Source organism: Ictidomys tridecemlineatus, chromosome 2 (assembly GCF_052094955.1).
Source record: "Ictidomys tridecemlineatus isolate mIctTri1 chromosome 2, mIctTri1.hap1, whole genome shotgun sequence".
In the NCBI taxonomy this organism is placed as follows: domain Eukaryota; kingdom Metazoa; phylum Chordata; class Mammalia; order Rodentia; family Sciuridae; genus Ictidomys; species Ictidomys tridecemlineatus.
In genome coordinates, this window is record NC_135478.1 from 76725557 (window position 1) to 76751474 (window position 25918).

The 25918-nt window shown below is 58.6% G+C and overlaps 1 protein-coding gene across 1 annotated transcript in view; it reads left to right on the forward strand.

The window, feature by feature from the left end:
• Positions 1-1199: 1199 nt before the first annotated feature.
• Positions 1200-25918, forward strand: part of Cmklr1 (chemerin chemokine-like receptor 1) — a 36419-nt gene continuing 11700 nt past the window's right edge. Inside the window, exon 1 of the mRNA XM_078038977.1 lies at positions 1200-1558. The gene's annotated coding sequence lies outside the window, so the exon portion shown is untranslated. The remainder of the gene's footprint in view (positions 1559-25918) is intronic.

Here is a 25918-nt window from a genome sequence, read left to right on the forward strand (position 1 = left end):
GATTCCTCGTTTCTGTTGGTCCTGGACACGTGCCCTGGGGATCCTTCCTGGTACTTCAGGGGTCCTTAGGGGGCACCCTATCCCATCCCTCGAGTGCAGTCTCCAGCAGGCAGGCTCCCTAGGGTGGGGCCTGGACGTCCTGCTCACCAGCCTGGGCCTGGCACACAGAAGGAGGCCAGGAAATGGCTCTTGAGGGCTGAATGAACCAGAGAAGTTCAGTGACTGGCCCAAGGCCACACAGGCGGTCTGGCCGGAATGGAGCTCTCCGTTCTAGGCCTTCAAGAAAGTGCAAAAAGGCACCGTGTGGGCTGCAGAGGATCCTGCAAGTCACAGAGAGCATCTTTGGGAGCCTCCTCTAGCCATCTGATGACCAGAGAGGTCCAGGAAACTTTAGTTCTAGAATGTTAAGAACCCGGAGTCCCTTTATCACAAATCTCCAGGACTCCAGATCCCTGCAGCGGAAGGGGGTGGTGAAGCTGGAGTCGGATCCTCCATCTTGACCCCAGGGAGCGTTCCCAGGGGTATAAACAGGTTTCCCTGCGCCCTGGCCTCTCCCAGGCCCCAGCCTGTCTGCAGGCCCTGAATTTCAAAATCCTATTGATAAATAAAAGTGCCAACAACAAGACGAAAACATCCTTTCGCTCTCAGGGAGGAAACCCCAAACTTTTCAGCCATGGTCCAAAGGGCGCCCCAAACCCCTGCCTTTGGGTTGGCTGGAAGCCCCTGAGGGAGGGTCCTTGGCCAGGCAGCCCTGGGGGACTTTTCGGAGGGACCCCAGCAGGGCTGCATGTTCTCATCCCCCACCCCCGGGACCAGGGGCCCAGCTGGACAGGAGCCCAGGGCCTGGCCTTGCCAGACGTGGCCCCAGGCTGATAGACTCCAGCTCACGACACCCAGGGGCGACTTGGGGGCGGGGCGTGGGCGGGGCTTGGGTGGCAGGTCCCAGGAGGAACCGAAGACTTCCAAAGTTCCTCCAGAGTTGGCTTCTCCCAGCGCCCCCTTCCAGGGTCCCCAGATTGTGCCGGCCACCAAGAGGGGCAGGAGCCGTTCCCAGGTGGGGGGACAGCACGCACCGAGGCCCAAGCCCTGAGTGGGGACAGAAGCGGCCCCGCAGCGGGTCCCTGGCAGGGAGCAGCCCGGGCTGCATCTGCTCCCGGTTAGCGCCCAGACGGTGGGCGGGGCTCCCAGCTGCGCCAGGGGCGGGTCGCCCGGGTCCAGCTGCCACCCACGGCTCCCGCGGGCAGGGGCGGCCTCCGCGGCGGCCCCCGCTCCGCAGCTGGCGACCCGCCCTCCCCTCGCAGGCCGCTTCCTGCCCCTCCTCCCTCTCCTCCCTCCAGCTGTTTCTCTGGCTGAGCCCTGGTCCCTGTCGCTGTCCCATTCAGGGCAGCAGCCCTGGCGAGCAGGCAGCTCGGGACGGAGCGGGGCTCCGGGAAGCCTCGTGGGGGCGGCTGCGCTCTGGGGGACTCTACGGGGGTCGCCAAGGGACCGAGAGCCCTGGGACCAGGAGGAGGAAGCCAGGGACACAAGTGTCCCCGGGAAGACGGAGCCCCGAGAGAAGGTATCAGGCTGGCTTTTGGACGTCTTGCAAAGGGACAGGGGAGGGGACCGCGGGGACAGCAGTTCCGATCTCCTGGTAACTTACTATTTGTCTACAGGCAAAGAGTTTTGAGGTCATTTTCAGATTTCAAAAGTAACGCCTGCTGTTTACCAACCGACGACAGCAGGGACAACAGCGTCCTATAGGGATGGGGACCCCATGCACGTGTGGCCGCACAGAATCTCCCACCATCTGGGTGGGAAGCCTGCTGGGTCCTCAGCCACCGACCCTGAACTTCCGTGCAGATCATTTCTATCTTTGCCAACATTCATTTTGAGGGCTGCGTGGGAAGGGGCCCGGGGACTCACTGAGCGCTCTGCAGTAGATTTGTCATTATTTTGAAGGTGCCACGCTTTCCCCAGTGGGTCATCTTTTGTGTTTGTCGTGGGGACCCCTTTTCAGGGGTGCAACTGCGTCCTGGTGGGTGGCGCCAGCTCACAGTCTCTATGGCGTTGTATCTGGGTGCAGGGTTCTCACATCTCAGTTACCCACCCCTTGGTCCTGAGGACCTGAGACTCTTATCCAGATGCTTCGATGGATGTGCATTTCTTATTAATGTTGATGGTTCGCTCTTCTTTGATTATCCTGTTCAATTCTGTTCCCATTCTCCACCCCTGGGAACATGTGTTTCTTTTTATTGATATTTAGGAGTTCTTTGCATATGAAGGGTAAGATCCCTGTGCCAGTGTGTTCTGTTGAAAATATTCCACCCCCCCCCTCCCCGCCTCATCCTGGTGCATTTTAAAGGGGAGGAGCCATGGAAAAAACGAGCTTTGGGCCAAATTACAAATAGACAACACATTCCAATGATCTATTAGCTGCTTTTGGATGGAAGTTGGGTTGCTCGGCACTTTGTGGTTCGCAGAGGCCAGATCACAGGTCTGAGGTCACAGGGCGAGGAAGCGGCCAAGGAGAGCCTGGCCTTCTTTTCTGTTAAGGAAAGCCCGACTTCCCCTTCTGCACACCTGCCTCCTTCTCAAGAGCAACCCTTTTTGTAGCTCTTGCTCTCTGGAAGGACAGACACCTCTAGATGACTTCGTGCTGAGCTGCATCTGGTGCAGGAAGGGGGTGGCTTGGCATTTTCTTAAGAAGGAAGGTTTAACTTGAACTTTTGGGGCTCAGGTGGAAAGTCCAGTTGTCTTGCCTGTTGTCCTGGGAGCTCCTGGAGACCTCCAGTATCACTTTCTCTGGGTCCTCAGTCCCTTGTGCAAGAACTAACTTGACCCATGCTAGGTTCATGGAAGAGCATTGATTGAATAAGGAGTAACCAGGTCTCGGTTTCACCATCTGAAAAATGGGTTTGGACTAAAGTCCCATCTCTGAGGTGTTTACTCACTGACATCTCTGTTTGCAAGCCACTTTATCAGGATGACTCTCTTGAGTCATCATGGCTTTATAATAAAGGTAGCAGGAACACACCTGTTTTACAGAGCAGAAGACCAAGGTCCAGACGGGGGTTCTGAGGCTCTCTCTTCACAAGACACCATCAGGCACTGTGCTGCAGGGGTCAGTTTGAACTGGTTGGCCACCTGACAAGTGAGTGACAGAAGCAAGTTATCCTTTACCTTGGTGCCTCAGTTCCCTCATCTATAAAATGGGGCTACAAATAGTAGCTATCTTGTAGGATAACTATAAAGATTCAATGGGACCATACATGGACAGCACCCCGCAGCGGCTTGTCATGCAGTAAGGTAGGTAGTGTTAACAAATCTGTGCTGTTTTAGCTCACTCAGTTTGTGGTACTTATTGTTATAGCAGCCAACAAGAAACTAATACGCTCGTTGCCTGAACTCTTACTTCATTTAGCACCAGGATGTCATAGATTCTGAATCCTGTTCAAACAAATCCAGGTACTCATTATTCTTCTTGTCATCATTTTCATACTACCATGCTGTTTAGACCTGTAACATTCACCTGAGCCAAACAGAAATGAAGCTGGGTGCAGTGGTGTACGCCTGGAATCCCAGAGGCTCAGGAGGCTGAGGCAGGAGAACCATGAGTTCAAAGCCAGATTCAGCAACTTAGTGAGGCCCTAAGCAAGAGCAAGACCCTGTCTCTAAATGAATAAATAAATAAAAGGCTCCGTTCTTCGATGCCCTTGGGCTCAATATCCCTGGTACCAAAAATAAATAAATAATAAATAGATAAATAAGAAAAAAATATACATTTTTTACAATAGATTATTAACTTCTTTAAAATAGATGATTAGTTCATAGATTCTCGCTGACATGCAGGAAAACCAAAAGCCTATTTTGTTCTCTTTTGGCTTCTCTGTGCCTGTGCAGCCAATGCTGCCTCTGCAAGGCTATGAACTAGACTCAGAGCATCTTGCCCTGTGATCTCCAGGCGACCTGGATAAGAATCATTGATAGTGTTTCTCAGAGTTTAGAGTTTGAAATCAGAATCTCAGAAGGTGAGGCACTGGTGTCTGCATTTGGACCAACTCCTGGGGAGATGGGAGCACCCTAAAACTTGAGAACCAGAGTACTTGAATATCTTTTTTTTTTTTTTTGGTCATTTTTCCAGGTTCCTGGATTCTTTGCTGGGCACAGGGGTTTCTTTTTCCCTTTCTAAGCAAATACCCTTGTGTTTCTGTGAAGTCAAATGTTCTGTGTCAGCAATTGAGGCTGGGAGGCTTGGTGGAGAAGAAGTGAAACTTTGTCTTATGGCACCACAGAGAGTTGGATCATGTTAGCAAGCCCCCAGCGAGGGGAACTTTGAAAGCATTTTAAGCCGCAGAAGCCTTTTTTCAAATGAAATTTGGCTGGGAGGTGCAACTTGAAAACAGATAAAAAAGGGGGTACAGTTTACTCTGGAACAAAAATGGAGCACGTCAGGCTGCAGCTCACTCGACCCGCCTCTCATTTCTGATGGACCTCCAAGAATCACTTAACTCTCTGGGGTGGGCTGAAAACGGGAAATCTACTTCCTTTACTTGATCTAAAGATCAAGCTTCTAGACCTTTATTAGACTTGCTGTGTGAACTAAGGCAAGGTATTCCCTGTATCTGGTCATAATCATTTAATCTATAAATAGGGAGGTTGTATTAGTTAAGGTGGTCTGCAGTAACAAATAGGCCCAGACACATAAATGGCATTAGCAAGACATGCTTATTATAAGGCAGGTGTTTCTTTTTTTACTCTTCTTTTTGTTTCCTTCACCCCTCCTACCCCATCCCACCTTTTCAGACAGGTTTTTTTCTATGTTGCCTCAAACTCCTGGGCTCCCTTGATCCTCCTGCCTTGCCGCCTGAGCAGTGGGGACTGCAGGTGCATAACACTGTGCCTGGCTTAGGGCAGGTGCTTCTGAATGGAGGGTGTTCCTCTTCCTCATGGTAATTCAGTGACCCATCTTGTGGCCCCCTCACCTCCTTGGACTGGCCGATAAGAGAGTGACAGTGGCATGTCCACGTCCTAACACCTGGGCTGGGGTAGCAGACTCCCTTTTGCTCCTGGGAGAGCTAGGCTTGCGGCCAATCGAGTTGCAAAGGAGGCAATTCTCAGGCCCCTAATCATAAATTTCTCTAGAACGTGTACAATGGCTATTTTCTCTCCCTACTAGGGGGGAAAAAAAATCAAACCAAGGATGACAATTTTAATGAGTGCTTTACATTTATGGAGTTGAAAGTTTTTATAGCCATCATTTGTTTCACTGATCTTGCTTGGAAAGGATTCAGGATCATCACTGCCTCTTTATGGATAAGGAAAACGAGGCTCAGAGAGGTAAAGGGACTTTGTCAAAGTCACACAGCTCTTAAATAAAAGAACTGGGATTCGAACTCAGAAAATCGTACTCCACCGGAACATTCACGTGCATAGATGTGTGTGTGCCTGTGGTCAGGGTAAAGATTTTCCAGGCTGGACTTCCCCAGGGCCGGGCACAAGGGCAGCCGAAGCTCAAGATTATTGCAGGGTTCCCAGAACAGGCCGAAGTTCCTGATGGGGAGGCAGCTGGGTGGTTGTCCTGGCCTGGGGAAGTCCTGTGTGACAGTATTACAGCCACTGGCCACGAGAAACAAGTAAGGCCGGTGGGCGGGGGCAGGTTGGGGTCCTGGGTGAGGCTGGGGCTCGGCTGGGCTGGGCCCACCGTGGGTGTCTGGGAGCGTTTCCTGTGTGGACAGCCCATAGCAGGACGAGGACTTTAGTGACATAGGAAACTCAGTGACTCAGCCCTGCTTCCTGACCCTTGGCCCTTGAGGGAGAATCTTGCAACAGACTTTTCCTCATTCACTCAACAAACACTCAGTAACGCCTGCTGTGCGTCGGGCCCCCGCAGGACCAACCCCATGAAGAAAGGTGGGGTTCGTGCCCTTGCGGACCTTGAGCAGTTATATTTGTTCCCATTTTAGAAATGAGGGAAGTGAGGCTCTGATTAGGGGAGTGACAGTCCCAGGTCTCTCGGTGGGATGAAGATCTGCATCTTGTTTCCCCCTCCAGGGCTCTTTCTAGATCCATGGCAGAGAGGGAGGCACTGGGCCCTGCCTGGGATGCAGAGAAAGGGCCTGGTAACGGTTGGCAGCTACTTTGTGCTGCTTCTGGGCTCAGGTTTGAGGCAGTGTCAGGAAATCAGTTGATCCATTTGTCTTTGGTGTGTCTGCATTTGTTTTTGGAGTAATGGACGTGAGCATTCTTGAGAAAGAGTAGAATTTCTTGCACCACTGCTGGACGGAACCAAGGGGCAGTCATTTTACCCGGTCCCAGAACTGTCACAGACTCTGGGGCCCACTCTAGAATGCAGCCCCCTGACTTCCTGCCACCCTGGGCTTCCTCCCCCAGGTTGTGGAGGGATGGAGTGATCTAACGCTCACAGAGCCCTGGGCGCACCACGGCGGCTCCAAGAAAGCATTTCATTATCATCCTTCTCAGGAAAGTGAGAAAGTTGTCTTTGCCAGTCTGGGTTGGGGGCATCTGGTGCTTTGCAACTTTGGGTCCCCAGGCTGGAGCAGGTCCTTGGGGCCCTGGGGGGGGGCACCGTGGACCTGGCTTTCCTGAGCCTCACACATACTCTGGCATTGATGGAAGCCCAGAGGTTGAGTCAGCAGGCGCCAGCTGCCATTCAGGCAGGGGGGAGGGGTGGAATCAGTTCTGCTTTCTCAGGACCTGACTTGGGTTCTGTGATCCTGTCCTGAGGCACGTGACCTCCTGCTGAGGGCAGCACTTGTGCAAGGAGGTGGGTGGGTGGAGAGCGAGGCTCAAGAAACAACTAGCACAAGGGATTCTCCACCTTGGAAATCAGGGATGAGAGACAGGGAGCTGACGGGAGGGGGTGAGCATGGGGGAGGGCAGGCCCTGCACCGGGCACACCTGGGCACACCTGGGCACACCTGGGCACTGGCCCTGCATGTGCATGCTCCGTGAATGCAGACATCTTTGCTGGGCTTGGGGTGGGGGTGCCTTCCTCTGCCTGTCTGTCAGGGTACCTCCTACTGTGATCTGCACCCACGTGCCTTATGGACTTGGGCTCTGAGAGCTGAGCTGGCCATTCTCCCACTCGGTTCCACAGAGCGCTGACCATCAGAATGGACACGGGTGTGAACACCCAGAGAGGCTGGGCCGGCCTCCCGTGTGGTGGTCAGGCCTGACCTTGGCCCCAGCCTTGGGCGTCCATCATTGAGACCATTTACCCGCTGAGCTCTCTGACAGTGGATTGGATCAATGCAGGTCTCCCCCCCCCCCCCGCCTCCCCCTCCCCGTCTTCTGGTGGGAACTGCCGTCCCCTCTCTACCTGGGTGCTCAGGCTCTGCCAAATCTGCAGCTGCCTGACCTCTTGAGACTCAGGCTTGGGACTAGCTGGGTATCGCTTCTGCCACTTCCTGTCCATCCTGGAAAGTGACCAGTCCAGTCTAGAACCAGGGGAAGAGCGGCAAAGTCCCCCTCTTCATGGTAGGAAGGACAGGGATGTTTTGGGAGATGTCACAGTCAGTCCTTAAAGATAATATACCAACTGGGGGTGACAGTGACCGCCTGAGATAAGTGTGGCCACGCCTGAGCTAGCGCACACTCCCGTTTCTCAGCTGAGCCTCAGAAAGGGAGCGTGAGACCCTGTAGAGAAGAGAGCCTCCATTCATGTCAATCATTTATTGAGCACCGACTATATGCCACGAGCATGGGATACCGGGAGGAATGAACCCTGTCCCCGAGAGTCCCCAGTTGAGTGGGAGATGGCGTGTAGGCAGACGGAGGGGGTCCTGTCTGCTCAGAAGGTTGGCCTGCAGGTCAGGAGTCGGGGGACGGTGCCCATGGTCCTGACCGCCCCTGCCCATTCCACTCATTCAGTAGGGAACTCGCACACAGGGCCATTGTGACCCAGGGCTGATTGTTGTCTGCACTAACTGAGGCCCCTTTAGCTCGCCAAGGGCTACAGGGACAGACGGTTGGAGCTTTCGGGGATCAGAGCTGGGTTAAGGGGGTGATTGGAGGAAAGTTGGCCGGGAGACGTGGGGGCACCACAGCGTGGGGTGTCCTGTGGGCAGGGCGGGAGGCCGGGGCTGGCAGGAGGGAGCGGGGGCTCCGCAGGGTCTGGGAGCTCCCAGCGGCTGGCTCCGGAGGGCTGGAGCTCCTGGTTTTCCTGGAGGGCACCCTGGCCCTCCCAGACTCAGTGCTGAACTCCAACATGGGGCCATGGAAGATTCCAGACGACCCCAAGCTAATTGAGTTTGCAGTTACGAGTCAACAGAGGGTGTGTGGCTCTGTGGCTTGTCTCCCGGGTTGTCTGGCCCCCGAGGCCAGCTGGGGTGGGGGGGACAGTGGTTCTCATGTCTGGGGGATGGCGGGTCCTCTGTCCTGCTGCTCTAAGGACTTGCTGACGGACGTGGGCACCGAGGCTGGGAGGGAACCTGGCCTTTGCTTTGGGCTTCACGGGAGCTGGTTCAGGGTGGCCTCTCTGGTGGGCCCCGGGGCATCTGTGGAGTCTGGACGGGCAGGAGGAGGCTGGCCTCCAGCCTCGGTACCCAGGCCAAGCCTCGCTGACATTAGAGGCTCTGGCGGCCTCCAGGCCGTGGGGGGTTTGGGGCAGACGCAGGGACAGGTCCTCAGGGAGCCGGGTGGTTTCCAGTGTGTTCTAGAACAACCGGGCTCACCAGGGGCCTCTTGGGCTGCCCGGGGTCAGGGTCATGAGGAATCCAGGGCTCCTCTGCAGGGGGACGGCCGACGCAGCAGCCCTGGGCTGGCTGACCCCTGGCCCTGCTCCTGCTCTCTCTGGGCTGACCTTGGGAAGGCTGCCCCACGGCCAAGGAGCCACCAGGAAAGGACCTTCCTCTCAGGGACGTCGGGGGGCTCAGAGGAGGGCCTGCTGAGCCGGAGTTGGGGTTCCCAAATAAAGCACGGCCTCTGTGGGAGGGGCTGGCCTGACCGGGTCCCCAGGACTCTTGAGCCACCGCAGGTGAAGAGGGGCCAGCTGTGGACAATGCCCTTGTCCTCGATTTGTCCCAAGTGCCTCCCCTCCTCTTCCTGCCTTGGCCAAAGACCATGGCAGGGATCAGGGAGACATGAGTCACCAGCCTTGCATTTCCTGGGGCCCCGGGGCCTGTCTGGTCTAAAGGGGCCTCTCCTCAACTGTCCCCTCTCCTCCCGTGACACACCAAGGGTGTGAAGGAAATCAGAAGCAGGACTCTGTGGTCTGATGGGCAGGCGGGGCCCTGCGCCTTCTCCGTCCCCAGGGCTGGCTGTCCTTCGCGCTCCCCGGTCACTCCACACTCCAGCCCTGCCCGAGCTCTGGCAGGTCACATGTCCCAGGGGCCTGGAGGCCAGAGGTGCCTGGGGCTCTGCTTGCCAGAGCCCTTGTGTTGCTTCATCTTCCTGGAGGGACAGGTAGATGTCACCATCTGTGTCCAGGTGGGGCTCCTGCCTAGCGCCACTTCCTACTGCCAAGGTTGTCCCTGGGCCATCACCCTCAGGCCGATGGCCACAGACTGTTTATGAAAGGGACACTACCCCCCCCCCATGGAAGCGTGTGAAGGAGGGGACAGCCCTGAAGGAGGGGCAGGGAAATGAGGGCCAGAGGGGACGCCCTTCATGCTCCAACTTGTGACATCTTTATCAGTGAGATAATGACTTGAGCTTTTTTCCTGTTTGGCGGGGCTCCTGGGGATTTGCAGTTGGACAAACCTGGGTTCGAATCCCGAGTCCCCGCATTTCCAGCTGGGTGATCTTGGATCTGCGAAGGTGTCTCTGAGCCTCAGTTTCCTCGCTTATAAATTCAAAGTGGTGGCAGAATCTGCCGTGAGCTATGTAACAAGGATAAAATGAAACCATCCACACACACACACACACACACACACACACACACACACACAGAAAAGACAGGCAAGCTGGGCTCGGCTCAACACAGGGACACTTTACCAGCCCTTTTTATGTTTTATTTAGAGTCAGGGTCTTGCTAAGTTGCTTAGGGCTTCACTAAATTGCTGAGGCTGGCCTCAAACTTGCGATCCTCCTGCCTCAGCCTCTCGAGTCGCTGGGATTTCAGGCGTGCGCCCCCGTGCTGGCTTGTCTCTGTCTTTTGAGGGGCGAGTTCCTAGAAACCAGGGCTGTATTCTGCATCCTCTTGAGTGATCAGGACAGGGTGGTGGTAATGTAGAAGGAGCCCTGGCCCAAGGCAGACCCTTGGGACACGTTCTGGAACCATCTAGAAGGCATGTCTCTCCCCTCGGGTGCCAGGTAGAAATCCTGGGACATCTGCAGACCCTTGAGTTCCTGAGGGGGCTCTGGGGGTCCTGGGGAGTCTCCTGGCCACGGCATGGAGAGCATGGCCCGGTGCGGGTCAGCAGGGGCGGCCTGGCTGGCCTGTCCCTGTGCTCCCGCCCCATGACCCCTCTGTCCCTCCTGGCCCTTCCTCCTCCTTTTCCTCTTCTCTCTTTATTGAGTACGGGCTGCAGCCTTCCAGAGGCTGAGCCCAGCAGTTGGGCCAAACCCTGCCTGTCCCCAGCGGAAGGGTCCTGGAGTGTCCTGTGACAGCTGGGCGCTGGGATGGGCACGGCCTCAGCTCTGGAAGGGGACCTGTCTCGTACCCCTCAGCTCCCCGTCCGCACCTGTCCCATCAAGGCTGCTGGTGACACTTGCTCATGGAGGGACTGGACAAATGGGCCCCTCCAGCAGAGGGACGCCCCCTCCCCCTGCAGGGAGCAGGAGCTGGGGCATCCGCAGGAGCCCTGTTTACCTCGGGGAAACCAAAAGGAGAGCTGAGATGATGCTGAGATCCTGCGCTTTGTTTTTAAACCATATACAATATTTCGAGGACATACACTTGGTTTGCTTTATTGTGCATCTGAGCTAAAATACTGTGGCCCTTTGAGTCAGTTCCTGGAAGGGTGCCTTCTCTGTCCCTGGCCTCCTGTCTGGGTGGCTCATTTGGAGAAAACTTGGGGTGGGGAATTCATGGACTACCAGGTCTGAGGGAGGGGCTCTTTTTATCCCTTTGTCTCTGCATTTTGTATTCAAGGAAAGGCACAGAGAGGTGGAGGAACTTGCCCAAGGTCACCCAGCTGACCAGCAGCCGAGCCAGAGTTTGACCCCCAGGGGCTTTAACCATCATCCTGTTCGGGAAGTTGCTGTTTGACTAAGTCCAACTGTCCCGTTGTGTCTGCAGCTGGGCAGCTAGGACAGGTTTCCTGCACAGTAAGATGGCCTTCCTCCCAGAACCCGGGAGTCTCCTGGGGGAAAAGAATGAGTAAAAAAGGGTTCTGAGAAGCCCTGTGGTGGGCTCTGATCTGGGTCCTCTGTGTGGTTTTAGGTGTGTGAGGGCAAAACTATCAAGTTTTGGGCACCCCGTGTCCCCCCATTTGGACTCGCCTAGTTCTGCTCCCAAGCGGGGAGGGCTCCGAGTCGGTTTTCTGTTACTAATAATACCACCCCACCGTCTGGGTCAGTTGTAGAGAAGAGGTTTGTCTTGGCTCATAGTTCGGGTCCAAGGTCAGGGGGCCGCATCTGTTTGCTTTCTTGCTGGCAGAGTCCCCAGGCGGGGCAGGCATCACATGGCAAGGGACAGGGAGGGTGCGACGCTCACCTCCAGGCCTTGACACTCCCGAGACAACCCGCTAAGTCGCTGCCCTGCCCGGGGACTGGCGGATGGATCCCTGGGAGGGCAGAACCCCAGCCCCCTTCAGACACCCCATCTTCCCAGCTCCTCTTGAGGAACGAACTTCAACTTGAGTTGAGGAAGAAAAGCCCCATTTCCAAACCACGGCAGGGAGGGAGGGAGGGAGCCAACCCGAGATGTGGCCTCAGGTGGAGGCTGGCCTCAGCCTGGCCCCTGGAGCCCTGGAACCCGAGGGATTGTGCCCCAGGTTAGTCAGGGACAGGCAGCTCCTGCTTGGCAGAGGGCGATTCTCAGCAAAGAGGACGGCGATGGCATGCTTGCTTCTAATGTCCCCTGGGGCTGGCGGATGGGCAGCTCTGCTGGGGCTTTTGGCTTCTGGACTGTTTCTGTTTCTGTGGATGCGATTGCGTGGGAGCTTCGGGTCCAGCTTCCACTCCCTTGCAGAATGCATGGAGGAGCAGGGTGTGGGCGGAGCTAGAGGGTGTGGGCGGAGCTAGAGGGTGTGGGTGGAGCTAGAGGGTGTGGGTGGAGCTAGAGGGGTGGGGCTAGAATATGTGGGTGGAGCTAGAGGGTGGAGCTAGAAATGTGGGTGGAACTAGATGTGTGGGTGGAGCTACAGAGGTGGAGCTAGAGGATGTGGGTGGAGCCAGAAAGTTGGAGCTAGATGATGTGGGTGGAGCTAGAGGGTGTGGGTGGAGCTAGAGGGTGTGGGTGGAACTAGATGATATGGGTGGAGCTAGATGGTGTAGGTGGAGCTAGAATATGTGGGTGGAGCTAGAGAGGTGGAGCTAGAGGATGTGGGTGGAGCTAAAGGGTGTGACGGAGCTAGAGGATGTGGGCGTTGCCAACAGGTCACTTGTACATCTCCTGGGTACGGGAAGGGGGGGGCGGGGGGGGGGTTGGCCAGGGTGCCTCCCCTTTAGGATTTCGAGAGGTTCTTGGTGAACCTCCGCCTCTGCCCCATGTGCTGCCTGGCTTTTCACCATCAGAATGTCCCATCCCAGTTCCGCTGAGGAGAGCTTTTTCCATCCATATGATGGGATCCTGCAGAGCTTCTGGGCTCTGCTGTGACCTCAGCCTGACAACCACCTGCCGATCAGGTGTCCCTTCTTTGAAGTGGCCTTCGGACTCAGAGCTGGAGTCAATGCCATGCCCATGTGTCCCCCAGCACCCTGGGATCCCTCTCCTGATCATCCCTCCTCTGCCTTCCCACCTGGCTCCCGGGGTCATGGGAGTGGATCTGTATTTTTGTGTTCCTGGCTCCTGTGCCGGGACCTGGCAGGTAATACGTGCTCAGTAAGGTTATTAACTATGGATGAGAACCATGTAATCACACATTCCTCCAAAATACATGTCAGCAAGAAAGCTACGAGATGGGGGTTTGAGAACCTCAAGCTCCTTCACAACTGTACCGCTTGTGCAACTGGATAAGATTCATTATCACACTCATAATAATAATAATAATAATAATAATAAATAATAGTAATAATACTAATGAACTTAGGCTTTATCACGGGTCCTGTGCTCTGCTCTTCCAGTTTACCTCCCTCCTGTATTATATCCATGAAGTACGTACTATTACTGCTTCGTTTGATAGGGAAACAGAGACATAGAAATCAAGCAAACCAGAAGTCTCACAGGGATGGTGTCGCAGAACTGGCACTTGAACTTGGGTGGTCTGGCTTCAGAGCCTGCCCCCTTCACCATCACTCATTGAACAAGGCTTTGGGTTCAAGTCTTGGTGTCTCTGTTTTTAAACTGTGTGACTCTGGGAAAGTTGCTTGATGCCTCTGTGCTTCAGTTTCTTCACCTGGGAGATGGGGGTGGTCGGGAGGAGAAGTGAGGGCTGGGAGGACCCCAAGGGTTTACAGGGAAGGTTCCCGGGTCTCAGCAAAGCAGCGGTTTCAAGGGGTCCCTGAAGTCAGCACTAGCAGGGACGTCACAGGTCAGGGCTGTTGGTAGAAGGTCGAAGAGACCAGGAGGAGGGAGACAAAGGCTCCTCTGTCAGCCACTTGGCCCCGCAGGGAGGCTGGCCAGGAGGACCACCAGTACCACGAAGAAGGTGGACGGGATGGGACTCCTGCCCAGGAGTGGGTGGGACCCTTCCTTCTGCCAGGACATGTTCTTCTAGTGCCTTGGGTGGAAAATTCCCTTGGATTCTTTCCCGAGGGGCCAGGAAGGTTGGGGCCAAGTCTGTGGAAGGGACGGCTTTCTCCAGTGCCCGGGGAATGCCATCGCTGTTTCGGTTTAGGACTAAATAAAGGCAGAGGCGGTTCTTAGCTGGTGGCTGCTCGGGTGGCTTACCCTTGTCTGCCAAGCCACCCCCAGAACTGGCTCCCCCAGGGCTCGGGCGCCAGCTCTGGGACTGGGGACCACACTGACACCTGCCTGCTGGCCTGTCACATGTTCTCTGTCACATGCTCCGTCCTCTAGCCTGGCTGACCTCCTCTCTGGGAACCTAGAGAGTCCAGCTCCACCCTGCGGTCGAGGAGGGGCCTCGGGCGCACGTCACCCTCCGGTGGCCATCCGCCGTGTGGATGATCCCTGGTCCCACAGCACCCCGGGCATGGCTGTGGTCTCCCTTGGTAAATGTGGACACTGAGGGTCAGGATCGGGAACAGCTCCCACAGCTGGGTGAGAACCACGGTTCCCTGATTCCTGCGAGACCTTGACTGCAGGCGTGGCCCAGCTCAGGGGATCCACAGGGTAGGCCCTGGAGAAGGTTCTGGATGGTTTAATACAGCGTTCATCCAACACGGGGGTGAAGCCCCTTTGGCTCATTGTAAAGGATGAGGGCACTGGAGATCAGAAAAGTTGTGCTCTACATGTGTGATACATGTGCATTCTGCTGTCATAGAGAACAAATTAAAATAAAATAAAGACACGAGACTCTTCTAAGATGCTCCAGAAAAATGGTGGGGTAAACCGTAACACTGTAACACATGCACTATTGCTATTTAAGACATTGTAACAGTAAGGGACAGAAAGAAGTTAAGTACCCATCCCCAGGAAACTGGCTAAGTAAAAGCCAAAAATTCTACTGCCCAGTGGAGCTTGCCTGTCATCCCACAGACTTGGGAGGATGAGGCAGGAGAATCGCAAGTTCAAAGCCAGCCTCAGAAAAAGCAAGGTGCTAAGCAACTCAGCGAGACCCTGTCTCTAAATAAAAAAATAAAAAGGGCTGGGGGTATGTGGCCTAGCCGGGAAGCACCCTGCCTTCAATGTCCAGTGCCCCTAAACAAACAAGCAGTTCCTCTTCCTGTTAGAACCCACCAAAGCCGTTGATGAGCGTCCCTTGGCTCCTGTGACCAGCACGTGGGCAGACCTGACGCCGGGATGATTCTAGCTCCATCCCAGAGCCAAGGCCCCTCCTGTCTGGATGCTCAGCTCAGAGGTCTCTGGTCTCTGGGGATTTTGGAAATCCTTGCCCGTCCTTCTCATGCTTTTAAAAACATGCAAATACAACAGAAAATGCTCCCCACCTGCATCCAAGATGTTGGGGGCCTCCGTGGTGGGGTGCCTTTCCTGGAGCTCCGCCTGTCTGCACTGGGGTGGCTCCGTTGGGTCTTCCTGGGAGTCTGGGGAAAAGACTCCTTTTAGCTTGGCCTCCTTCCTCTTGTCTATGGGCTCTAGGTTCTCATCTGTAAAGACGAGACAAACCGAGGCCCAGAGAGGCCAAGTCGCTTTCCCCATGGTCTACAGCTCACGAGCCTGGACTGGAGAGAGCTGACCCTGGCATGTGGGCGTCCTGTGTCCCTTCCTGAGCCAAAACCGCAGGGGCCCTGGGAGGCCACCCTTTCTATCCGTGAGCTGAGGCTCTGTGTCTGCACCTGGGAGATGGAGGTGCCCAGAGGAGCCCTCCGAGCAGAGCCTACTGCCTCGCTGACTCCTGGGCAGCTCCCGGCACACAACTGCCACCCTAGGTCGCAGGTCTCTGAGCCTCAGTTTCCTCGTCTGTCAAATGGGTGTCACAGTCGTCCCTACTACTCACAGGAGCGCAATGTCACAGGGCAGGATGTTGGCAGAGGGTCCGGCTTTAGGGAGTGGACAGGGTAACACACAGGGCAGCCCTGCCCCCCTCAGGGACAGAGGAAGGGGCCTCTGGGATTCAGGAAACGGTGATTTATTGCACACTCCCAGGCACTGAGAGCCACAGGGACAGGCCTAGAGTGTGTGGCGGGACACGAGGTGTAGCGGGGGTGGTCCTGCTCGGGACTCTACACCTGGGTCCTGTGTTCTCTTCACCCCGCACAGACCAGCGAGGGTTAGCCCAGGCCTGTCCCCCCCCCCCATGAGGAGCGTGACCAGGTCAGAGCACTTGCCCTTGAGATATTCTGGAACTTTCTTCAGACGCAGCCAGCAGTGCCTACCTGTGCATGTCAAGGCTGAAATGAAGCGTCCCTCTCCCCTGGCACCCCCAGGCCTGTCCCGTCCACAGAGAGGCGTCTTGTTCAGTCATGGTGTGTGCAGCGTCCCCCGGGGACACCTGGGAACTCTGGGCTGTGAGGGGTCAGCTCCGTGGACGGCTGTGCCCAGACCCCGGGGGGACGTCCTCCTGCTCCCCGCAGCAGGGGTGGTGCACTTTTCCAGAGGGGGCTTTTGTGAGCCAGGAGCTGCTGACCTGTGTCGCGCTCTCCGCCTGGGACCCACCCACCCACCGTGAACCCTGGGGACTCTGCTTATCGTCTGCGTGTTTTCCTCCCCGTCCTGGCTCCTCTTCTGTCCCCACCCACGTCCCCCTTCCTCCTTTTACTCTCACTTTTAGCTCACGGTCCCTGTGCGAGCGGACGTCCCCCACCGTCCCCTTCTGGAGCGAGTCAGTGAACGGGCCCTGGGCGCTGGCCCTGCCTGGGAGGGCAGCTCGGGCCTGGGGAAGCCGCGGGCGGGGGCTTGAGGGCAGGAGAGGAAGTGCCCGCCGAGGTCACAGGGAGGAAGTGGCCCCAGCCAGGGGCAGGGTGGGCGGTGGCGGGCAGTGTGTCCTGTGTGACCCAGGGGGAGCCGGACCAGGCCTGAGATGAACGTGCAGGTTGTCCAAGTTCCGTTTCCTTAACAAAATAGAAGGAAGCACTTTCTGATGCCCGGAGCCTTTCTAGACGTTCCGTGGGGGGGGGGGGGGGTTCGAACTGCCCCCACCGCAGAAGCACAGGACTTCGGAGGTCCTCAGAGCCACCCACCTGTCCTGGGGTCCCTTTCGATCCCCTCAAACTGGACAACGGGTCACTCCACACACCTGCCTGCGTGATGGCCCCCAGGACCCAGGCTGCAGTTCAGCCAGCAAGGGGGACGCGGCCAGCCGGGGGCCAGGCGGGAGCTCCGGGCGCTGGGCCCCACTTCCTCTGGCCCAGGGTGGTGGCCTGTCCTGGGCTCTCCAACAACAACTCTTCAGGCTCCGGAATTTCCTCTGGTGGCCAACCAGGGCGCGGGGCGGGGCAGCGGCTTCCCAGCAGGACCCCTCCCGGGTCAGGGCTGGGCCTCCCTGGGAATAGGTGGCCAGGGGTGGAGGCAGGAGCCTGGGAACAGGGTGGGTGGGACCTCCTACCCCAGCCTGGTCGCTGGCAGCGGCACAGGACATTTGTCATGCTCTGCCTGGGCCAGGGCCAGGGGATGCCAAGGGGCCAGACCCGCCCGCCCAAGGCCCTGCGCCTGGCCAGGTGGGGACTGGGGTCTCTCAGGACCCACCAGGCCCCCCGCAAGCTCTGGGTGAGTGGGGGTCACCGGGGGCTCTAGGAAGAGGGGTGCAGAAGGTCACAGACTGTGACCAAAGGACAGTCAAGGGCTGGGAAGAGGTGGACCTCAGAGCCGGCCCCCCGGTCTTGATCCCACTCTTATCCTTCCTTAGTTGTGGGGTCCCCGGCCAGTTCCCTCACTTTTCTCTGCCTCAGCTTCTGCACCTCAAAAGTGGGAATGAGAAGATTCACCTGGAAGGTCCACGTAGAGGCCTGGGGGGCAGATGGGGCCGGGGTGCTGCCTGATGTCATCACAGCCTCCTGGTTCCCGTCCTCTCGCCCCTGGACCCTAGGACCCGGCTGGTGCTGAGGGGGCAGAGGGCATGTTTGGTGGGGGGTACAGCGGGTTGAACCCAGGGCACTTACCCACCGAGCCACACCCCAGCCGTTTTTGGATTTTTACTGAGTCAGGGTCTCACTGAGCTGCTTAGGGTCTCACTAAGATGCTGAGGCTGGCCTTGAACTTGCCATCCTCCTGCCTCAGCCTCCTGAGCTGCGGGGATGACAGGCGTGTGTCACCTCACCTGGCTCACCGGGATGTTTCAAACAGCAAAGGATCATGCTGGGCTCTGGCTTAGACCACAGGCCTTGGGCTCCCTCAGGGCACCAGACACTGGCCGGCAACCCCACTTGCTTGCTCCCAGAGACTCGGTTTGTCCATCTGTAAATTGGAAATGACGGCAGAGCTGTCGGGACACCAGGAGGCGAGGATGCCCACTGAGGCTCTTTGTTCTTGGTGTCACTTTGCCGAAAGCCTGGCCTGACCCGCGTTGAGTCCACCGTGAGGCTGGGAGCGGGGAGGGGCCCTTGTGAAAAGCACACCCGGGCAGAGGTCCCGTGACAGAGCGGCCTCCGGGCACTTGGTCACCATGTCCCCAGTGCTGGGCTCCTGAGCACAGGGAATGGGCTGGTTTGGAGGGACTTGGGCTCCGAGGGTCCCCACAGTGACCCCTCCCTGTCTTCCCAGGAGGCCATCCTGGCTGGCCGAGGGGAAGGGCCTGATGCTGCTGCTCATGGCCAGGCCCCCCTCTCTGGGCCGCCTCCTTCCCTCCACAGGGTGGGACACCCGATTCCTGGACCCTCCAGGGAGCTCCCTGATCCACCAAGTCCCCTTGCTGTCCCCGTCTCTCCTCCCAGTGCGGCTTCCCCATCGCCCCCTGGTCAGGAGCTGCCCCAGGACTGGCCCCCGATGGCCCTCAGGTCCCGTGGGGGGGTCTCACACTCTGAGATCCCCCCGCACCCCAGCCGCACTCCGCAGGCCTCTGTGGGGACGTGCACGGTCCCCTCCGCGGGGACCCCTCTTCCTCGGTGGCTCCATCTGGCAAAGGTCTTCTCCATCCTCCACGGAGGCTCAGCTGCGGCCTCCCCCTCCGGGCTCCTCCTCGTCTCCCGGGCCACCGTCCCCGGCTTTGCCCAGAGCCAGGGACACACGCTCAGCAGCCAGAGGAGCCACACGGGAGACACGGGTGACTAATTCACGGACCGTTTCACTTCCACAAAGAGAGGCCAGGGAGGCCGCGGCCAGGGTGACCTGTCCTCCCGGACAGAGGGGCCCAGGGCCGCGGGAAACGGCGGCCGACTGCTCCCTTAGAGCCAGGGGACAACAGGCAGGGCTGGGGACTGGTCACCCACCCTGTGTGCGGTCCAGGAGGGCCGGTCGGCTGGGTCAGGGTTTGAGGTGGCATGGCACAGCCCTGACGATGCTGTCCTTTGCTCCTGCACCCCCGTCCCCTGAGGGAGGGCGGGGGTGGGTCACCTCAGCCCCATAGCATCTGGGAAGGAGGTGGCACACAGAGAGTGGCCACCAGCGGCTTCTCCAGGGGCGTCTGAGCGCGTGGATGGCGCGGTTTCTCGTCCCTTTCCAGGAAGGCGGCAGGAGAGGGGACAGGAGCGGGGACAGGAGGGTCACCGGGTTGGAAGGAGGCATCCCTGGGCCTGGAGCCCAGCCCCGCGTCCAGCCTGTCTTGTCGGAAGCTGCCCAGCCTCCGGGAGGCCTGAGTCAGCCTGGGGGGGGGGCCTCCAGTAGAACCTCTGTCTCCCGACCTCTCCCAGGAGGAGGTGCCGGGCCTCTCTCTGCCTCCGGGGCCCCTGCCGAGCCCACTTCCTGCCCTGGCGGGGCCGCGGGCCTTGGGAACAAGGTGGCCTCTGTTGGGCGGCCAGCAAGAGGCCTGAGTGGGGACGCCCTTGGCCAGATGTGATGGGGCCGATGGGACACGAGGAGAGGGGCCTGTGCACTGCCAAGTTCTCCTTGGAGCCTGAAACAGCGGATTCCACCCAGGAGCCGTGGAAGCACACGTGACTTCCATCCTGTGACAGAACTTCTCCTTCCTGTAGTGCCAGCACAGTGATTGTGGCCACGGCGAGCCGTGTTTTCTGGTTCCTCATAACTCCTGGAGACGGAGGGTAGAGAGGAGGAGCCTGAGGCCCAGAGAGGTTCAGTAACTTATGCAAGGTCACACAGCCAGGAGGTGCTGGTGGCTGAATGCAAAACTAACTCCGAGTGATGGAGCAGGATTCCAGGGCAAACCGGAGGAGGGGAGGCTGAGGTCCAGCTTGAAGCTCCTGTTCTGCCCACTCACTGACTCCCTGGGTAACTTTGAGGAAAATCCTGAGTTTTTTGGAATCTCAGTCTTCTCATCTGTGAAGTGCCTTCATTTGAGTCGCGGAATCACTTGGGACCTGACCAAGGCCTGGCTGTCTGTCTAGGGACACCAGCAAGGCCGTTTCCTGGAATGCCAGGTGATCTGCAGGTCCCGGAAGTGGAAACGGGGCTGGAGGGGTGCAGGGGGGGCCGGAGGCCACGCAGCCAGGGAAGGACCGGATGGCTGCTGGGCTCCTCCTGAGGGACTTTGACACAAAGTGTGAAAATGCTTCATAGAAACTGCTGTGGTCAGCAAGGAGCCCACCTTGCTCATGGGGTCGTGGGGGAGAGGATGGGTTGTAAATTAACCTTGACCCTCTGAGGGGTTTTAGAGCTGCAAAGGGTCCCCAAAGATCCCTCCCTGCAAGGAAGGTTTTATTATGACTATTCTATGGGCGGTTCAACTACAACTCAGAGAGGCAAAGCAATTGACCCAGGGTCACACAGCATGGAGCCCAGTCATGCTGTGTATTTATGGTCCCCGCCCCCCCTCCCCCAGCACAAACTAGGAATAGACACTTGGTCCTTCAACTATGGTATCTTTTAAAGCTGGAAGGGAGTTTCTGAGATCATCAACTGCAACCTCCTTGTTTTGTAGATGAGGCTCCAAGGAGTCAGAGATATTCCTAAGGCCATGTGCTAAGTAGAGACTGGGAAGAGTCAAAGAAAGAGCACTAGGTTCTTCCCTCTCCATCTGGGCTCCAGTTCCACCTCTGTTCCTCATTAGCCTTGACCTTGGGGAGATCCTCGGCCCTTCAACTCTAGAGCGGCTGAAGAGTGGGCATGATCCCTGGGGCCTGGGTGAGGTGGTGTCTCTGCACCTCTGGCACACATAGTAGGTGTTCAACAAAATGGTTCACTCTGGTGGTTACTGTGCACAGTGAACCCTGCTGATGGAGGGTGCAGGGTCCACCTGGCCGGGGTCAGGAGTGAGTTCAAGGGGCCTGGGGGGATGTTCACTGGACCAAGGGACAGCGAAGGAGGAGGCGGAGGCTGGGGGTTCCCTCCGCCCTCTCCCAGGCAGGCTGGGGCTCTCTTGTCGGGGAATTTCCTTTCCTGCCACCTCCCAGGTCCCTGAAGGTGCCTCTGCAGGGGTATCGGTGCAGGTTGGTGGTTGGCCCTGAAGGAGGCTGGGCTGGGCCTGGGGAGACAGCAACAGCTGCTCAAGGGGCACCCGGGACCCCTCAGGCGCAGCCTCCAAACCTGCAGCACCCTGGCGTGGCACAGCCAGTGTGTGCCACCAGCTGGCTCCTGGCTGGGGACAGGCGGGCCTCCCGCAGTGTCCGCAGACCACATCCTGAGCGGCCCACGGGAGCACCCGAGGCTGCCGCCTTCCATCTGTGCCGAATACACAGCCCAGGACTGTGTGATGGCGTGAGTGGACCCAGAGTGGACTTCAGGGGATTAGCTGAACACAGCTCTGGGCCTCCCAGTCCGGCGGGACATAAGCAGGGGAGGAATTGTGTTTACTGTCCACCTCCAGGGGCAGGGGCAGTGTTTATGGGGAGCAGCTTGGGCCGTCTGCCCGGCGACTTTGTACAAGGCCTGGCCCTTGAGATAATGCCTAGTGTTGAGAACTGGACGCATTCTTGGGGACTGGAGTGGCTTTCTGGCCTGGAGAGATGTCCATCCAAATACTGGCTCTGGGGGCCTTTGATGGCTAGGAATGGCTCTGGGGAGATGGCCGCACAGGTCCCCGATCGCCAATGCCATAACCGGGCTGAGTTTGGAAGAGGTGTCTGTGTCTGCACTCTACCTCTGAACCTGCTGCAGCTCAGGGGTCATTTTGGGGCTGGGGTCAGGCCTCAGCTCAGCACTAAGGTAGGCAGGGATTTTAGCCAGTGGTTGACGTGAGGTGGTTGGCATTTTAGAAAGATCTGTCCTGTGATAGCTTCCGGTTACTATCACAAATACCTGACATAAAGCAACTTGAAGAGAAGAAAGGTTTCTTTGGGCTCGGCTTTGGTTTCAGTCCAGGGTCAGTGGGCTCATGACTCCTGGGTCTGTGGAGGAGGAAAGTGATCACCCAGTGCTGGCTTATGGGGTGGCCAGGAGCGGAAAAGCCCTGGTGTCCAGGTCCAGCCATGGCGAGGAGAACTTTCCTCCCTCGGCTGAAGGGCTGGGAGAGGGCGTGGCCACTGGGTCCCAGAGGGTGCCTCTGTGGCTAAGCCGTGGGCCCCTTCACGCACTCTTCTGGCCCAGCGGTGTGCAACAGAGAGAGGCTGGAATTAGAGGTCGGAAGGCAAGGAGGCTCTGGGGTTGGCATCTGGGTGACCCTGGAGGGCACAGGGCAGGAAGGCGGTGGCTCTCTGGTGAGATCCTTGGCGAGGAAGGAAAGCTCTCACCCCTCGGGGAGGGGTACCCTCGGGTGGCAGGCCAGGCGGTGGCTGGATCCTTGGGGAGTCTCCTGCATCCTTGTGCTCAGAGCTGCAAGAGGTCTTGGGGTCCCCTGGCCCCTGAGCACAGGCTCTCCTGGCCTCCGCGTCCTCAGGTCCTGGGCTCAAACTCGGCCCCTCCAAGCCCAGGAAAAGTGGGGCGGCCTCTCAGACAGCCCGTGCCTCCCAGCTCGGCCGGTGACTCAGTGCGAGCTCCCGCACGTGGGCGTGAGAGCGAGGAGGACATTTTCTCCCGACATGGAGCTAATTCTGTCCCGGGGCTGGCAGCCAGGGCTGCGGCTGGGACATCTGCTGGTGCTGTGTGGGTTCCAGGTTAGACATCGCTCAGAGCCTGGGGATCCAGGGATGGCAACCACGGCCATCTGGGGAGCCGGGGGCCCCTGCCCTCTGCCCTGGAGGGTGGGAGGTGGGAGAGGGGACCCTCCAGGGAACCACGCAGCAGGCGGACATCCCGAGCCACAGCTGTCTGGCGGGTGGGATGCGGGTACAGTTAGTTCTAGGCTCTGGGGTCCACCGTGCAGACGATGGACAATGTCTCCCTTCTCTGTGGCCTGGGGGGGGGGGCATCACCCTCCTGGGGGCCTCGGTTTCCTCAGCTACAAAATAGGACATCCTCAGGGGGCGTCCTGGCTCCCCATAGCTTTTTGGAGGCCAAGAGAATCAGGGGAGAGGCGTCTGGGCCGCCCAGCTAGACGGTCAGGGAGGGCCGTGGGGAAGGGGGAGAGGGGACAGGAGCCAGGCCAAACAAGGCCATCTGCACAGTGGAGAGGGATTCCAGCCTCCTGATGGGCTCCCACGCCCACGGCCCTGATGAGGCCTGGGGTTGAGCCTGGGGCCTGTCGCTGGGCTGGGGGGGGCGACGGCGGAGGGAAGGCCCACAGGTGGTGCCACAGCTGGGGGGCTCGCAGGTGAGGAGTGGGTGGCAGTGAGGGCCGGGGGCTCTCAGCCAGGAGGGCTGCGGGGATGACGGAGGGGGAGGGGGACGGCGGGAGGAGGAGGAGGCTGAGACACAGATGGGGACAGGATTAGAGAGGGGGGACCGAGGGGTCCAACGAGAAGTGGGCGGAGGAAGGGGGCCAGGGGGAGGATAAGGCAGAAATGGAAGTCACACTTTGCTGCCTAGATGTGCCTTGGCCCCACTGTCCCCTGAGCCCATGGGGACACAGGTCAGCCCAGCTCGCAGGAAGCTGGTTCACGCTCACCAGGCGGCTGTGAGGGGTGACCCAGGGTTAGGGTCAGGGTCCATCCAAGTGACAAAGATGAGCCGAGGCCACGTTCCCTCCGTGGCCTGCCGTGTCCCAGCGTCCCCACTGGCCAGGGGCGGAGGCCCCTCCTGTGCCTGCAGGAGGCTGGAAGGTCCACCGCCTCAGAAGGGCCTCTGTGGCACCTGGTCAGGCCATCTCCCCTCGGGCCACTGACTGGAGGGAAACCAGAGGCGCCCGGAGCCCCGTCTGTGTGACGCAGACCCGGAGCCCTGGTGGGTTGGTCCTGCTCTTGGAGGCTCCACAGGGGCTGAGGCCAAGGAGGAGGGGGTCTGGCCAGTCCCTGGGCTCCTGCCACCTTGAGCTTCCTCGGGTCCTGCGCTACCTGGGCTGAGGTTCGTCCCCTAAGTCTTGGGCGGGCGGCTGGAGGGCGGTGACGGCCACCAGCAGGTTGTTCAGTGAGAAGGGAGCAGACACCATCCGCCTGGGCTTCTGTTCTCGGTGTCGGGGAACCGGTGGCGACCTTGTCCGCGCTGGGTCCCTGCAGGAGTCTGTGGTGGGGTTGTGGTCAGGACACGGCCTGGTGGCCTCCTGTCCCCATCTGGGGAGGTCCTGGGGCCAGGCCACCTCTCAGACGCCTTGGGCTGAGCTGTTGGTTTGTCCAAGTCCAAGTTCATCCCCTGACGGCAGAGAGGACCCGCTTGGCCCTGTGCCTGGGCAGCTCTGGGCTGGGCGCCACCTGAGCATGAACCCAGGCAGGGAGGCGGGGGTCTGTTATTTTGGGGTCTCTCTGGCAGTCGGGAGAGGAGGGGGGTTTGACCCCATTACACCCTCTCCGACCTCACCTCTGGCCTCACCGCCGATCTCACCGCCGATCTCACCTCCAACCTCAACTCCCACCTCACCTCCATGGCAGCCTCCAGGAGCCCCTGAGCTTGTCCCCTGCCCCACTGTGGTCCTCTGTCCCAGGACTGCTCCGGTGCGTCCTGTCGTCCGGCTGGGGTCTTAGAACGTGCATTTCCACGACTCCAACGCATTTCCCGCTCTCAGGGGCTCGTGCCTGTCCCCCTGCTGCTTTTAAAGGGCTCCATGTGGCTGCGTGTGCATGTGGTCCTCTGAACAGTGGCACAACATCCCCAGGTGGGGACTCACCCCAGTCACCTGTCCCCTCTGCCAGGGTGGACACTCAGGGGCTGCCAGCATCCAGCCACCGGCAGACCCGTCTGCCGCCTGCCCGAGCACTGTAGGGACTTGTGCAGGCACTGGCCTCCCTGGGGACTCCTGCCCCTGACAGCGGGCACTGGGACAGGCTGGGAGGGATGACCTCAGGCACCCGGGCAGCCCCTGGGGATGTGCCCCCAGGACAGGGTGCGAGGAAGTCGGGATTCGGCCTCGGGGATGTGGCTGTGTGGTCCCGATGTGGTGGGGCTGAGCCAGGGCCACGTCTGTGGGCCTCTGCAGGTCCCCTCCCTGGCCTCCTGCCCAACAGCCCTGGCTCTCTGCTCCCGAGGGCTTTCTGGGATTGCTTCCTTGGTAGATCCTTTTGCAGGAATCGTCACACGAGGGTTTGCTCCTGGGGGCAGCGGCAGAAGCCCCTCTACAGCAACGAGCAGGTAGAGACCTGCTGCGAGACCCAGGCCTGGACATTCTCTCAGGAGTGGCCACAGGGACCCACGATGTGACACGGTGTCTGTGCGCCCTCCTGGGCAGCCGGGGACTCTCCTGCTTTCTCCTTCTTGCCACGGCCTGGTGGGTTGGGCTGCACACCTTGTGCTCGTCCTTGGCAGCTCTTTGACCTTGGGTTCGTCCGACGCCTGGGCTTGGGAGACACCCCCCTGGACATTGCCTGTCCCGACATTTCCCCACCTTCCTGTGGGGGGCGCTGTCTTTAGGGGTTTGCAGGAAGGAGTTCCTTGAACATGCTGATGGCCATCCTTTGATGGGTTTGGAGACTATAAGTACCCTCCTCCACTGGAGTCTCTGTGTGTGTGTCTGTGGTGTAAGTGCATCTGTGTGTGTGTGTGTGTGTGTGTGTGTGTGTGTGTGGTGGAGTCCGGGGACCTGAGTCCCAGAATAGGTGAGGCTGCAGGGCAGGGAGCTAGAGGGAAGGCTTCAAAGCGCAGAATGAACACTTGGAGGAACCACAAGCAACCCCTTTGATTTTTTGGGGGGTACTGGGAATTGAACCCAGGGGCACTCGACCCCTGAGCCCCATCCCCAGCCCTATTTTGTATTTTATTTAGAGACAGGGTCTCCCTGAGTGGCTTAGAGCCTCACTCTTGCTGAGGCTGGCTTTGAACTCGGGATCCTCCTGCCTCAGC